We start from the raw sequence: 13,090 nt of genomic DNA on the forward strand, positions 1-13,090 counted from the left end.
AATAAATGTCAAAATAATATGTCAAATAAAATTATTTGCCAACATTATTTGCCAACATTATTTGACAAAATTATTTGACAAAATTATTTGACAAAATTATTTGACAAAATTATTTGACAAAATTATTTGACAAAATTATTTGACAAAATTATTTGACAAAATTATTTGACAAAATTATTTGCCCCCCAAAATTACTACCTTATTATCTACCTATGTATGTCAAATAAAATTATTTGCCAACATTATTTGACAAAATTATTTGACAAAATTATTTGACAAAATTATTTGACAAAATTATTTGACAAAATTATTTGACAACATTTTTTGACAACATTTTTTGACAAAATTATTTGACAAAATTATTTGACAAAATTATTTGACAAAATTATTTGACAAAATTATTTGACAAAATTATTTGACAAAATTATTTGACAAAATTATTTGACAAAATTATTTGACAAAATTATTTGACAAAATTATTTGATTATTTGACAAAATTATTTGATTTGACAAAATTATTTGACAAAATTATTTGACAAAATTATTTGACAAAATTATTATTTGACAAATTATTTGACAAATTATTTGACAAAATTATTTGACAAAATTATTTGACAAAATTATTTGACAAAATTATTTGATTTGACAAAATTATTTGATTTGACAAAATTATTTGATTTGACAAAATTATTTGATTTGACAAAATTATTTGACAAAATTATTTGATTTGACAAAATTATTTGATTTGACAAAATTATTTGATTTGACAAAATTATTTGACAAAATTATTTGACAATTATTTGACAAAATTATTTGACAAAATTATTTGACAAAATTATTTGACAAAATTATTTGACAAAATTATTTGACAAAATTATTTGATTTTTTGACAAAATTATTTGATTTTTTGACAAAATTATTTGATTTTTTGACAAAATTATTTGATTTTTTGACAAAATTATTTGATTTTTTGACAAAATTATTTGATTATTTGACAAAATTATTTGATTATTTGACAAAATTATTTACAAAATAATTATTTGACAAAATAATTATTTGACAAATTATTTGACAAATTATTTGACAAATTATTTGACAAAATTATTTGACAAAATTATTTGACAAAATTATTTGACAAAATTATTTGACAAAATTATTTGATTATTTGACAAAATTATTTGATTATTTGACAAAATTATTTGATTATTTGACAAAATTATTTGATTATTTGACAAAATTATTTGATTATTTGACAAAATTATTTGATTATTTGACAAAATTATTTGACGATTATTTGACAAAATTATTTGACAATTATTTGACAAAATTATTTGACAAAATTATTTGACAAAATTATTATTTGACAAAATTATTATTTGACAAATTATTTGACAAATTATTTGACAAAATTATTTGACAAAATTATTTGACAAAATTATTTGACAAAATTATTTGACAAAATTATTTGATTTGACAAAATTATTTGATTATTTGACAAAATTATTTGACAAAATTATTTGACAAAATTATTTGACAAATCTATTTGACAAATCTATTTGACAAATCTATTTGACAAAATTATTTGACAAAATTATTTGACAACATTATTTGACAACATTATTTGACATTATTTGACAACATTATTTGACAAAATTATTTGCCCCCCAAAATTATTTGCCAACATTATTTGCCCCCCAAAAATATTTGCCCCCCAAAAATATTTGCCCCCCAAAATTATTTGCCCCCCAAAATTTTGTACTTTTGTTGCGGCCGCAGATTACTATGAAAAACCTGTCAATCCGTCATTCCGTCCGTCGTGCCACCATATATGGCCGTCAGTCCCTCACGCCTTGTGACACATCACGCCACCATATACACCTGTATAAAAACAACACAGTGAACATATAAATATAAGAAGGGTAAAGTGCTAGGCTGAGGCAAAAAAGCCCAAAGGGCTTATTCGAGGCCTCTACCTATGTAAATCACAATGAAACATCTTGAGGCCTCTACCTATGTAAATCACAATGAAACATCTTGAGGGCTCTACCTATGTAAATCACAATGAAACATCTTGAGGCCTCTACCTATGTAAATCACAATGAAACATCTTGAGGCCTCTACCTATGTAAATCACAATGAAACATCTTGAGGCCTCTACCTATGTAAATCACAATGAAACATCTTGAGGCCTCTACCTATGTAAATCAATTAATTGACAAAAGTATTTGACAAAAGTATTTGACAAAATTATTTGACAAAATTATTTGACAAAATTATTTGCCCTCCAAAATTTTTTGCCCCCCAAAATTATTTGCCAACATTATTTGCCCCCCAAAATTATTTGCCCCCCAAAATTATTTGACAAAATTATTTGACAAAATTATTTGACAAAATTATTTGACAAAATTATTTGACAAAATTATTTGACAAAATTATTTGACAAAATTATTTGACAAAATTATTTGACAAAATTATTTGACAAAATTATTTGACAAAATTATTTGACAAAATTATTTGCCCCCCAAAATTATTTGCCAACATTATTTGCCCCCCAAAAATATTTGCCCCCCAAAATTATTTGCCAAAATTATTTGCCCCCCAAAATTATTTGCCAAATTATTTGACAAAATTATTTGCCCCCCAAAATTATTTGCCCCCCAAAATTACTACCTTATTATCTACCTATGTATGTCAAATAAAATTATTTGCCAAAATTATTTGCCTAAAATTATTTGCCAAAATTATTTGCCAAAATTATTTGCCAAAATTATTTGACAAAATTATTTGATTTGACAAAATTATTTGATTTGACAAAATTATTTGATTTGACAAAATTATTTGACAAAATTATTTGACAAAATTATTTGACAAAATTATTTTACAAAATTATTTTACAAAATTATTTTACAAAATTATTTTACAAAATTATTTTACAAAATTATTTGCCCCCCAAAATTACTACCTTATTATCTACCTATGTATGTCAAATAAAATTATTTGCCAACATTATTTGACAAAATTATTTGACAAAATTATTTGACAAAATTATTTGACAAAATTATTTGCCCCCCAAAATTACTACCTTATTATCTACCTATGTATGTCAAATAAAATTATTTGCCAAAATTATTTGCCAAAATTATTTGCCAAAATTATTTGCCAAAATTATTTGACAAAATTATTTGCCAAAATTATTTGACAAAATTATTTGATTTGACAAAATTATTTGATTTGACAAAATTATTTGATTTGACAAAATTATTTGATTTGACAAAATTATTTGATTTGACAAAATTATTTGATTTGACAAAATTATTTGATTTGACAAAATTATTTGATTTGACAAAATTATTTGATTTGACAAAATTATTTGACAAAATTATTTGACAAAATTATTTGACAAAATTATTTGACAAAATTATTTGACAAAATTATTTGACAAAATTATTTGACAAAATTATTTGCCCCCCAAAATTACTACCTTATTATCTACCTATGTATGTCAAATAAAATTATTTGCCAACATTATTTGACAAAATTATTTGACAAAATTATTTGACAAAATTATTTGACAAAATTATTTGACAAAATTATTTGACAAAATTATTTGATTTGACAAAATTATTTGATTTGACAAAATTATTTGATTTGACAAAATTATTTGATTTGACAAAATTATTTGATTTGACAAAATTATTTGACAAAATTATTTGACAAAATTATTTGACAAAATTATTTGACAAAATTATTTGACAAAATTATTTGACAAAATTATTTGATTTGACAAAATTATTTGATTTGACAAAATTATTTGATTTGACAAAATTATTTGATTTGACAAAATTATTTGATTTGACAAAATTATTTGATTTGACAAAATTATTTGCCCCCCAAAATTAATTGCCCCCCAAAATTATTTGACAAATTATTTGACAAAATTATTTGCCCCCCAAAATTATTTGCCCCCCAAAATTCTAACCATTATTTGACACTTTGGTTGTTGAGAAACAGCTCCTAAAACATTATTTTACACTTTTGGTTGTTGAGAAACAGCTCCTAAAACATTATTTGACACTTTTGGTTGTTGAAAAACAGCTCCTAACCATTATTTGACACTTTGGTTGTTGAGAAACAGCTCATAAAACATTATTTTACACTTTTGGTTGTTGAGAAACAGCTCCTAAAACATTATTTGACACTTTTGGTTGTTGAAAAACAGCTTCTAACCATTATTTGACACTTTGGTTGTTGAGAAACAGCTCCTAAAACATTATTTTACACTTTTGGTTGTTGAGAAACAGCTCCTAAAACATTATTTGACACTTTTGGTTGTTGAAAAACAGCTTCTAACCATTATTTGACACTTTGGTTGTTGAGAAACAGCTCCTAAAACATTATTTTACACTTTTGGTTGTTGAGAAACAGCTCCTAAAACATTATTTGACACTTTTGGTTGTTGAAAAACAGCTTCTAACCATTATTTGACACTTTGGTTGTTGAGAAACAGCTCCTAAAACATTATTTTACACTTTTGGTTGTTGAGAAACAGCTCCTAAAACATTATTTGACACTTTTGGTTGTTGAAAAACAGCTTCTAACCATTATTTGACACTTTGGTTGTTGAGAAACAGCTCCTAAAACATTATTTGACACTTTTGGTTGTTGAAAAACAGCTTCTAACCATTATTTGACACTTTGGTTGTTGAGAAACAGCTCCTAAAACATTATTTGACACTTTTGGTTGTTGAAAAACAGCTTCTAACCATTATTTGACACTTTGGTTGTTGAGAAACAGCTCCTAAAACATTATTTTACACTTTTGGTTGTTGAGAAACAGCTCCTAAAACATTATTTGACACTTTTGGTTGTTGAAAAACAGCTTCTAACCATTATTTGACACTTTGGTTGTTGAGAAACAGCTCCTAAAACATTAATTTACACTTTTGGTTATTGAGAAACAGCTCCTAAAACATTATTTGACACTTTTGGTTGTTGAAAAACAGCTTCTAACCATTATTTGACACTTTGGTTGTTGAGAAACAGCTCCTAAAACATTATTTTACACTTTTGGTTGTTGAGAAACAGCTCCTAAAACATTATTTGACACTTTTGGTTGTTGAAAAACAGCTTCTAACCATTATTTGACACTTTGGTTGTTGAGAAACAGCTCCTAAAACATTATTTTACACTTTTGGTTGTTGAGAAACAGCTCCTAAAACATTATTTGACACTTTTGGTTGTTGAAAAACAGCTTCTAACCATTATTTGACACTTTGGTTGTTGAGAAACAGCTCCTAAAACATTATTTTACACTTTTGGTTGAGAAACAGCTCCTAAAACATTATTTGACACTTTTGGTTGTTGAAAAACAGTTTCTAACCATTATTTGACACTTTGGTTGTTGAGAAACAGCTCCTAAAACATTATTTTACACTTTTGGTTATTGAGAAACAGCTCCTAAAACATTATTTGACACTTTTGGTTGTTGAAAAACAGCTTCTAACCATTATTTGACACTTTGGTTGTTGAGAAACAGCTCATAAAACATTATTTTACACTTTTGGTTGTTGAGAAACAGCTCCTAAAACATTATTTTACACTTTTGGTTGTTGAGAAACAGCTCCTAAAACATTATTTGACACTTTTGGTTGTTGAAAAACAGCTTCTAACCATTATTTGACACTTTGGTTGTTGAGAAACAGCTCCTAAAACATTATTTTACACTTTTGGTTGTTGAGAAACAGCTTCTAACCATTATTTGACACTTTGGTTGTTGAGAAACAGCTCCTAAAATATTATTTTACACTTTTGGTTGTTGAGAAACAGCTCCTAAGCATTATTTGACACTTTGGTTGTTGAGAAACAGCTCCTAAAACATTATTTTACACTTTTGGTTATTGAGAAACAGCTCCTAAAACATTATTTGACACTTTTGGTTGTTGAAAAACAGCTTCTAACCATTATTTGACACTTTGGTTGTTGAGAAACAGCTCCTAAAACATTATTTTACACTTTTGGTTGAGAAACAGCTCCTAAAACATTATTTGACACTTTTGGTTGTTGAAAAACAGCTTCTAACCATTATTTGACACTTTGGTTGTTGAGAAACAGCTCCTAAAACATTATTTTACACTTTTGGTTATTGAGAAACAGCTCCTAAAACATTATTTGACACTTTTGGTTGTTGAAAAACAGCTTCTAACCATTATTTGACACTTTGGTTGTTGAGAAACAGCTCATAAAACATTATTTTACACTTTTGGTTGTTGAGAAACAGCTCCTAAAACATTATTTGACACTTTTGGTTGTTGAAAAACAGCTTCTAACCATTATTTGACACTTTGGTTGTTGAGAAACAGCTCCTAAAACATTATTTTACACTTTTGGTTGTTGAGAAACAGCTCCTAAAACATTATTTGACACTTTTGGTTGTTGAAAAACAGCTTCTAACCATTATTTGACACTTTGGTTGTTGAGAAACAGCTCCTAAAACATTATTTTACACTTTTGGTTGTTGAGAAACAGCTCCTAAAACATTATTTGACACTTTTGGTTGTTGAAAAACAGCTTCTAACCATTATTTGACACTTTGGTTGTTGAGAAACAGCTCCTAAAACATTATTTTACACTTTTGGTTGTTGAGAAACAGCTCCTAAAACATTATTTGACACTTTTGGTTGTTGAAAAACAGCTTCTAACCATTATTTGACACTTTGGTTGTTGAGAAACAGCTCCTAAAACATTATTTTACACTTTTGGTTGTTGAGAAACAGCTCCTAAAACATTATTTGACACTTTTGGTTGTTGAAAAACAGCTTCTAACCATTATTTGACACTTTGGTTGTTGAGAAACAGCTCCTAAAACATTATTTTACACTTTTGGTTGTTGAGAAACAGCTCCTAAAACATTATTTGACACTTTTGGTTGTTGAAAAACAGCTTCTAACCATTATTTGACACTTTGGTTGTTGAGATACAGCTCCTAAAACATTATTTTACACTTTTGGTTGTTGAGAAACAGCTCCTAAAACATTATTTGACACTTTTGGTTGTTGAAAAACAGCTTCTAACCATTATTTGACACTTTGGTTGTTGAGAAACAGCTCCTAAAACATTATTTTACACTTTTGGTTGTTGAGAAACAGCTCCTAAAACATTATTTTACACTTTTGGTTGTTGAGAAACAGCTCCTAAAACAAAATTATTTGACAAAATTATTTGACAAAATTATTTGACAAAATTATTTGACAAAATTATTTGACAAAATTATTTGACAAAATTATTTGACAAAATTATTTGACAAAATTATTTGACAAAATTATTTGACAAAATTATTTGACAAAATTATTTGACAAAATTTTGTACTTTTGTTGCGGCCGCAGATTACTATGAAAAACCTGTCAATCCGTCGTTCCGTCCGTCGTGCCACCATATATGGCCGTCAGTCCCTCACGCCTTGTGACACATCACGCCACCATATATGGCCGTCAGCCTCGTGACACCTGTATAAAAACAACACAGTGAACATATACATATAAGAAGGGTAAAGTGCTAGGCTGAGGCAAAAAAGCCCAAAGGGCTTATTCGAGGCCTCTACCTATGTAAATCACAATGAAACATCTTGAGGCCTCTACCTATGTAAATCACAATGAAACATCTTGAGGGCTCTACCTATGTAAATCACAATGAAACATCTTGAGGCCTCTACCTATGTAAATCACAATGAAACATCTTGAGGCCTCTACCTATGTAAATCACAATGAAACATCTTGAGGCCTCTACCTATGTAAATCACAATGAAACATCTTGAGGCCTCTACCTATGTAAATCACAATGAAACATCTTGAGGAAAATTATTTGACAATTATTTGACAAAATTATTTGACAAAATTATTTGACAAAATTATTTGACAAAATTATTTGCCCCCCAAAATTATTTGCCCCCCAAAATTACTACCTTATTATCTACCTATGTATGTCAAATAAAATTATTTGCCAAAATTATTTGCCAAAATTATTTGACAAAATTATTTGACAAAATTATTTGATTTGACAAAATTATTTGATTTGACAAAATTATTTGATTTGACAAAATTATTTGACAAAATTATTTGACAAAATTATTTGACAAAATTATTTGACAAAATTATTTGACAAAATTATTTTACAAAATTATTTGACAAAATTATTTTACAAAATTATTTGCCCCCCAAAATTACTACCTTATTATCTACCTATGTATGTCAAATAAAATTATTTGCCAACATTATTTGCCAACATTATTTGACAAAATTATTTGACAAAATTATTTGACAAAATTATTTGACAAAATTATTTGCCCCCCAAAATTACTACCTTATTATCTACCTATGTATGTCAAATAAAATTATTTGCCAAAATTATTTGCCAAAATTATTTGCCAAAATTATTTGACAAAATTATTTGACAAAATTATTTGACAAAATTATTTGATTTGACAAAATTATTTGATTTGACAAAATTATTTGATTTGACAAAATTATTTGATTTGACAAAATTATTTGACAAAATTATTTGACAAAATTATTTGACAAAATTATTTGACAAAATTATTTGACAAAATTATTTGACAAAATTATTTGACAAAATTATTTGACAAAATTATTTGACAAAATTATTTGCCCCCCAAAATTACTACCTTATTATCTACCTATGTATGTCAAATAAAATTATTTGCCAACATTATTTGCCAACATTATTTGACAAAATTATTTGACAAAATTATTTGACAAAATTATTTGACAAAATTATTTGACAAAATTATTTGACAAAATTATTTGACAAAATTATTTGACAAAATTATTTGACAAAATTATTTGACAAAATTATTTGACAAAATTATTTGACAAAATTATTTGCCCCCCAAAATTACTACCTTATTATCTACCTATGTATGTCAAATAAAATTATTTGCCAACATTATTTGACAAAATTATTTGACAAAATTATTTGACAAAATTATTTGACAAAATTATTTGACAACATTTTTTGACAAAAATTTTTGACAAAATTATTTGACAAAATTATTTGACAAAATTATTTGACAAAATTATTTGACAAAATTATTTGACAAAATTATTTGACAAAATTATTTGACAAAATTATTTGACAAAATTATTTGATTTTTTGACAAAATTATTTGATTTTTTGACAAAATTATTTGATTTTTTGACAAAATTATTTGATTTTTTGACAAAATTATTTGATTTTTTGACAAAATTATTTGATTATTTGACAAAATTATTTACAAAATAATTATTTGACAAATTATTTGACAAATTATTTGACAAATTATTTGACAAATTATTTGACAAAATTATTTGACAAAATTATTTGACAAAATTATTTGACAAAATTATTTGACAAAATTATTTGACAAAATTATTTGATTATTTGACAAAATTATTTGATTATTTGACAAAATTATTTGATTATTTGACAAAATTATTTGATTATTTGACAAAATTATTTGACAATTATTTGACAAAATTATTTGACAAAATTATTTGACAATTATTTGACAAAATTATTTGACAAAATTATTATTTGACAAAATTATTATTTGACAAATTATTTGACAAATTATTTGACAAAATTATTTGACAAAATTATTTGACAAAATTATTTGACAAAATTATTTGACAAAATTATTTGACAAAATTATTTGACAAAATTATTTGACAAAATTATTTGACAAAATTATTTGATTATTTGACAAAATTATTTGATTATTTGACAAAATTATTTGATTATTTGACAAAATTATTTGATTATTTGACAAAATTATTTGACAAAATTATTTGACAAATCTATTTGACAAATCTATTTGACAAATCTATTTGACAAAATTATTTGACAAAATTATTTGACAAAATTATTTGACAACATTATTTGACATTATTTGACAACATTATTTGACAAAATTATTTGCCCCCCAAAATTATTTGCCAACATTATTTGCCCCCCAAAAATATTTGCCCCCCAAAAATATTTGCCCCCCAAAATTATTTGCCCCCCAAAATTTTGTACTTTTGTTGCGGCCGCAGATTACTATGAAAAACCTGTCAATCCGTCATTCCGTCCGTCGTGCCACCATATATGGCCGTCAGTCCCTCACGCCTTGTGACACATCACGCCACCATATACACCTGTATAAAAACAACACAGTGAACATATAAATATAAGAAGGGTAAAGTGCTAGGCTGAGGCAAAAAAGCCCAAAGGGCTTATTCGAGGCCTCTACCTATGTAAATCACAATGAAACATCTTGAGGCCTCTACCTATGTAAATCACAATGAAACATCTTGAGGGCTCTACCTATGTAAATCACAATGAAACATCTTGAGGCCTCTACCTATGTAAATCACAATGAAACATCTTGAGGCCTCTACCTATGTAAATCACAATGAAACATCTTGAGGCCTCTACCTATGTAAATCACAATGAAACATCTTGAGGCCTCTACCTATGTAAATCAATTAATTGACAAAAGTATTTGACAAAAGTATTTGACAAAATTATTTGACAAAATTATTTGACAAAATTATTTGACAAAATTATTTGACAAAATTATTTGCCCTCCAAAATTTTTTGCCCCCCAAAATTATTTGCCAACATTATTTGCCCCCCAAAATTATTTGCCCCCCAAAATTATTTGACAAAATTATTTGACAAAATTATTTGACAAAATTATTTGACAAAATTATTTGACAAAATTATTTGACAAAATTATTTGACAAAATTATTTGACAAAATTATTTGACAAAATTATTTGACAAAATTATTTGACAAAATTATTTGACAAAATTATTTGACAAAATTATTTGACAATTATTTGACAAAATTATTTGACAAAATTATTTGACAAAATTATTTGACAAAATTATTTGACAAAATTATTTGACAAAATTATTTGACAAAATTATTTGACAAAATTATTTGACAAAATTATTTGACAAAATTATTTGACAAAATTATTTGACAAAATTATTTGACAAAATTATTTGACAAAATTATTTGACAAAATTATTTGCCCCCCAAAATTATTTGCCAACATTATTTGCCCCCCAAAAATATTTGCCCCCCAAAATTATTTGCCAAAATTATTTGCCCCCCAAAATTATTTGCCAAATTATTTGACAAAATTATTTGCCCCCCAAAATTACTACCTTATTATCTACCTATGTATGTCAAATAAAATTATTTGCCAAAATTATTTGCCTAAAATTATTTGCCAAAATTATTTGCCAAAATTATTTGCCAAAATTATTTGACAAAATTATTTGATTTGACAAAATTATTTGATTTGACAAAATTATTTGATTTGACAAAATTATTTGACAAAATTATTTGACAAAATTATTTGACAAAATTATTTGACAAAATTATTTGACAAAATTATTTGACAAAATTATTTGACAAAATTATTTGCCCCCCAAAATTACTACCTTATTATCTACCTATGTATGTCAAATAAAATTATTTGCCAACATTATTTGACAAAATTATTTGACAAAATTATTTGACAAAATTATTTGACAAAATTATTTGACAAAATTATTTGACAAAATTATTTGACAAAATTATTTGACAAAATTATTTGACAAAATTATTTGCCCCCCAAAATTACTACCTTATTATCTACCTATGTATGTCAAATAAAATTATTTGCCAAAATTATTTGCCAAAATTATTTGCCAAAATTATTTGCCAAAATTATTTGCCAAAATTATTTGACAAAATTATTTGCCAAAATTATTTGACAAAATTATTTGATTTGACAAAATTATTTGATTTGACAAAATTATTTGATTTGACAAAATTATTTGATTTGACAAAATTATTTGATTTGACAAAATTATTTGATTTGACAAAATTATTTGATTTGACAAAATTATTTGATTTGACAAAATTATTTGATTTGACAAAATTATTTGACAAAATTATTTGACAAAATTATTTGACAAAATTATTTGACAAAATTATTTGACAAAATTATTTGACAAAATTATTTGACAAAATTATTTGACAAAATTATTTGCCCCCCAAAATTACTACCTTATTATCTACCTATGTATGTCAAATAAAATTATTTGCCAACATTATTTGACAAAATTATTTGACAAAATTATTTGACAAAATTATTTGACAAAATTATTTGACAAAATTATTTGACAAAATTATTTGATTTGACAAAATTATTTGATTTGACAAAATTATTTGATTTGACAAAATTATTTGATTTGACAAAATTATTTGATTTGACAAAATTATTTGACAAAATTATTTGACAAAATTATTTGACAAAATTATTTGACAAAATTATTTGACAAAATTATTTGACAAAATTATTTGATTTGACAAAATTATTTGATTTGACAAAATTATTTGATTTGACAAAATTATTTGATTTGACAAAATTATTTGATTTGACAAAATTATTTGCCCCCCAAAATTAATTGCCCCCCAAAATTATTTGACAAATTATTTGACAAAATTATTTGCCCCCCAAAATTATTTGCCCCCCAAAATTCTAACCATTATTTGACACTTTGGTTGTTGAGAAACAGCTCCTAAAACATTATTTTACACTTTTGGTTGTTGAGAAACAGCTCCTAAAACATTATTTGACACTTTTGGTTGTTGAAAAACAGCTCCTAACCATTATTTGACACTTTGGTTGTTGAGAAACAGCTCATAAAACATTATTTTACACTTTTGGTTGTTGAGAAACAGCTCCTAAAACATTATTTGACACTTTTGGTTGTTGAAAAACAGCTTCTAACCATTATTTGACACTTTGGTTGTTGAGAAACAGCTCCTAAAACATTATTTTACACTTTTGGTTGTTGAGAAACAGCTCCTAAAACATTATTTGACACTTTTGGTTGTTGAAAAACAGCTTCTAACCATTATTTGACACTTTGGTTGTTGAGAAACAGCTCCTAAAACATTATTTTACACTTTTGGTTGTTGAGAAACAGCTCCTAAAACATTATTTGACACTTTTGGTTGTTGAAAAACAGCTTCTAACCATTATTTGACACTTTGG

Source organism: Protomyctophum bolini (assembly GCF_963924005.1).
Source record: "Protomyctophum bolini genome assembly, chromosome: 3".
In the NCBI taxonomy this organism is placed as follows: domain Eukaryota; kingdom Metazoa; phylum Chordata; class Actinopteri; order Myctophiformes; family Myctophidae; genus Protomyctophum; species Protomyctophum bolini.